Raw genomic sequence first — 4722 nt, 5'->3', positions numbered from 1 at the left:
CACTGTTCCAGAACAGTTCAACCCAAATATTCAGATGTGTGCAGCACATTTTATGGAGGACTGTTTTCTGATCCCCAGAGAATATGACTACAATGCCGGCTGTTCTGACTCACAGACTGTAAGTACGTTTTCATATTTAAAGGATTTGCCACTGACGATTCAAATGCGAGTTTTGAGCAATGTAGAGTAGCGCTTGTTGTTTGTCATTTATCTGATCACAAATGCAGACATGATTTTACGTTTACGAGGCGCAATGCAACTCGTAAAAAGACAGTATAAGTCATTATAATCTGTAATTATGTCCCCACTGGATGCAACAAATGCCTCGTTTATAATGGGTTTTAATGTTTTTGTCTCGTCGTTCCGGCCGGACAGGGCATCACAGTATGGCAGGGGCGTAACATTTCCATCACACACTTGAGGTATTCGGCCAATCACAACACACTGGATAGCTGGCCAATCAGAGGACACCTCACTTTTCAGACCGATGAGCTTTGTGTTTTCAGAAAGGCGGGGCATAGAGGAGAAACAATAATGTACAGTATGTGGAAAATAATGTGTTTTTTAAACACAAACTTAAACCGCATAAACACATTTCATTACACCAAATACACAAAATAATGTTCTTTTTAGCTACATCATATGACCCCTTTAAAGAGACTGCTAAGTGAAATTAGTATAATATGAGTTAAAATAAACATATTTCTTGTTCAGCGATGATGAAACTTACTGACAGAGCCGAAAGGTTGGGAAACACTGGTCTACATTACAGAGCGCTTTCAGTTAGAAACACTATGGGAACGCCTCCAGCGTGACCACTCTCTGAATCACATGTGTAATCAGTCCAACGGATGGGCAAGATGTCACGGGCGGGGTGACGTAGCGACCAGGAAGCATAAAAGCATGTGCGGTGAAACCGGCATCAGCTTTCTGTCATTCAGCAAGCGCTCTGTGTGTGTCAGTCTTATTTGGTGTTGTCTGTCCATTATCACTCTTTATTTTACCAATACGAGTGTAGACAAACATACGGCGAGAGCGGGCAGCATCTCAGGCTATGTGTTCTTCCCTGCCCGCGCTACATTTCGGGTGGGGATACAAACTGTTTGTGTGTTGTCTGCTTGGGAGCAAAACACGCAGAGTCAGCTCTCGAGGGAGTGCCCGCATTGTGAGCGTTTGTCACTGCGTAAGCTTGCTCTCCGAGGGCTCTCTTTGAGGAGGGAGTCTTCACCAGCGTTTCTCGCAGCACCGGCCCTGCTTTGCTGTGCTCGTGGGGTTCGCATATGGATTCGGTGGAGGGAATGTAGACGGGCGAGTCCCTATCTTCTTCCTCACCTACCAGATCCAGCGCCCGCTCTCGGGGTTCGGAATCCTGCGCTGCGGTTCTTTCCCCCCAGTGAGAGGGCTCGACGCTCCGCCTGTCTTCCTCCGAGGATGAGCTCGCCAGTTGCACAAGCATCAGTTACACAAGCATATTATGCCTAATATTATAATGAGCAGCTTTACTGTGGACACAAGCATTATGTCTATACTATTATGAGCAGCAGTTACTGGGGAGCGGTTCGGTCCCGCTATTGCTGAGGCACGGCGGCGATTCAGATCGCAGGGATCGCAAGTGGATCTAGCGGATGGGTTGGAGACGGCTCACCCTTTCTCTGCCTGCACTCCCTAGATCCAGCGCTCGCTCTCAAGGCTCAGAATCCCGCGGTGCGGTTTCTTCCCCCTCTGAGTGAGAGTTCGCTGCTGCGGCTATTTTCTTCTTGTTTGTGTGACAAAGTGGCTTGCACGCTGCCGAGGCAGTACTTGTATTACATCATTTTCAGTTTTTGATTTGAATCTTACCACCCCAGACTTTTTGTTTTCTCGTTTGGTTGTTTGGCTGCATTTAATTCTGAGGAATTAAATGAGGTATTTATCTGACTATGAGAAGTTAGATATATCATTTTCGATTTTTGAAATTAATCTTATCACACCAGACCATGTTTACTCGTCTGGTTGTTTGATTGCATTTGATTCCGAGGAATAAAATTAAGTATTTGTCTGACTATGAGAAAAAGAAAAGAGTTAGATATGCAGGGGCTCTTGGGATAAAAATGTCTTGAGTAAGAGCACGTGTTTACCTCTCTTCCTCTGAGGAGGTTGAGGCGGTCAGCAGCGGCTGCTGGGCGGGAGTAGTCCCAACATACCGTGTTCCAGCTCCTCATTCTGGGGGATCACTTCTCGTACTCCGCAGAGTCTAGAGTCACAGTGGCGCTCCCAGGCCATAAGGCTTCTAGCCGAAGGCGGTTCTGCGGACCGTCATTCTAGCTGGATAGTCTCCGTCTAAATTCTCCTGACGCCTAAGGCCTATAGGACTTCTGAGGGCCAGCTCCCTCTGGGGAAGAGCGGTGTACACCGCATTACACAGTGCCCGTCTCTCCTCAGTGCCCTCAGGTGATCGGTCTGCCAACCCTGCCGGTGTTCCAGAGTGTAGTGGTTTCCGGCGAGCGCTTCTCTCAATTACCGCCTGGAAACGTAGTGGTGCTAAGAGGCTTGCGACCTCCACGGAGGTCTCTAGAGCAGCTAGTACGACCGTCCCCTGCCGGTTCGCCACTTCAGGGCACCGAGCTAGCTGCTCTAAGTGCACCAGAGGCCAGTCTGGTGAGACTGGTTCCCTTAGTATGTCACCTGGCGGTGTGGGAGCCCCTGCCAAGCGTGCCTCCTGGGGTCCTGCCCTGAGCAGGCTCTGGTTATATCAGTCGAGTGTTCCTAGCAGATGACGCGGGTCTGAGGACCGTCATTTTTAGAGAAAATTTCAGCTATGAGGGTCCTGATGCTATGGCTCAGGACCTCGGATGGCAGGCCCCTATGGGGAAGAGCGGTGCACACCGCATCACACGGTGCCTGTCTCTCCTCAGTGCCCTCAGGAGATCAGTCTGCCAACCCCGGTGTTCCAGGGCGCAGCGGTCTCTGACGAGCGTTTCTCTCAGTTACCGCCTGGAAACGTAGTGGTGCTAAGAGGCTCGCAACCTCCACGGAGGTCTCTAGAGCAGCTAGTAGGGCCGTCCCCCGCCAATTCGCCGCTTCAGGGCACCGAGCTTGCCACTCTGCTTACACCAGAGGTCGGTCTCGAGAGACTGATTCCCTTAGTAGACTAACGTGTCTCGTGTGTCCTGCACTCTGTAGAGTGAGGCTATAGAATCCAGTTCTTCTCTGCCTCAGGTTAAACGGGGTCATCCCCACTATGGTGGGTCCCGAGCAGGCTCTGGTCATGGAACAGAAGTAATTCATTACATTTATATAGTGCTTTTCTAGGCACTCAAAGCGCTTTACATTGTCAGGGGGTATCTCCTCATCCACCACCAGTGTGCAGCATCCACCTGGATGATGCGACGGCAGCCTATTGGTGGAGAGGAGACAGAGTGATCAGAGCCAATCAGCAGATATGGGGATTGTTAGGAGGCCATGATGATCAGAGACCAATGAGCAAATTTGGCCAGGATGCCGAGGTCACACCTCTACTCTTTTCGAAAGACATCCTGGGATTTTTAATGACCACAGAGAGTCAGGACCTCAGTTTAACGTCTCATCCGAAGGACGGTGCTTGTTGACAGTATAGTGTCCCCGTCACTACACTGGGGCGTTAGGATCCACCCAGACCTCAGGGTGAGCACCCCCTGCTGGCCTCACTAACACCTCTTCCAGCAGCAACCTAGTTTTCCCAGGAGGTCTCCCATCCAGGTACTGACCAGGCTCAGCCCTGCTTAGCTTCAGTCGGCAACCAGTCTTGGGCTACAGGGTGATATGGCTACCGGCAATACAAACAAGTAGTTACTCTTTTGAGGAAGGAGGCCATCGAGGTGGTCCCTCCTCATGTAGCAGAGTCCAGGTTCTACAGTCGGTACTTCACCATTCTGAGGAAGGATGGAGGGTGGCGTCCTATTTTAGATCTGCGTCATTTGAACCGCTCAGTCAAGAGACTGAAGTTCAGCACGCTCGCACTCAAACAAGTCGGGTCTCAGATCAAGTCCAAGGACTGGTTTGGCACGATCGATCTAAAAGATGCAAATGTCGCCATCCTTCCTCATCACAGGAAGTTCCTGAGGTTTGCTTTTGGGGGCAAAAGCTTACCAACACAGAGTTCTTCCTTTGGCCTTGTACTCTCGCCCTACACATTCACGACTCAACCACATCGACGATTGGTTGATATTAGCTCAATCAGAGTGGATGGCAGTTCGACATCGAGATGTCGTTCTCGCTCACACAAAAGAGCTGGGGTTAAGACTTAACGCCAAGAAAAGTGTGCTTTCTCCAGTACAGAGAACCACTTATCTGGGCGTGGTGTGGGATTCGACCACGATGTCGGCACGTATGTCTCCAGCTCGGATCGAGTCGATCCTCATCGCGAGAGTGAGAGAAGGCCGGTCACTCACTGTCAAGCAGTTCCAGACTGCTGGGTCTGATGGCAGCCGCGTCCAACGTGGTTACTTTTGGCCTGCTGTACATGGGACCCCTACAGTGGTGGCTTAAGACCAAGGGGTTCTCCTCGAGGGGAAACCCGCTTTGCATGCTCAAGGTCACGCGGCAGTGCCTACGTGCCTTAGACATGTGAAGGAAACCTTGGTTCTTATCTCAGGGCCTGGTGTTGGGAGCTCCTAGTCGCCACATATGCTAGCGACAGATGCATCTTTCACTGGTTGGGAGCGGTCATGAGTGGCCGCTCGGCCCGCGGCCTGTGGAGCGGCC

Source organism: Sinocyclocheilus grahami, unplaced genomic scaffold (assembly GCF_001515645.1).
Source record: "Sinocyclocheilus grahami isolate Dianchi unplaced genomic scaffold, SAMN03320097.WGS_v1.1 scaffold17.1, whole genome shotgun sequence".
Classification (NCBI taxonomy): Eukaryota; Metazoa; Chordata; class Actinopteri; order Cypriniformes; family Cyprinidae; genus Sinocyclocheilus; species Sinocyclocheilus grahami.
Note: the sequence above shows the minus strand (reverse complement) of the source record.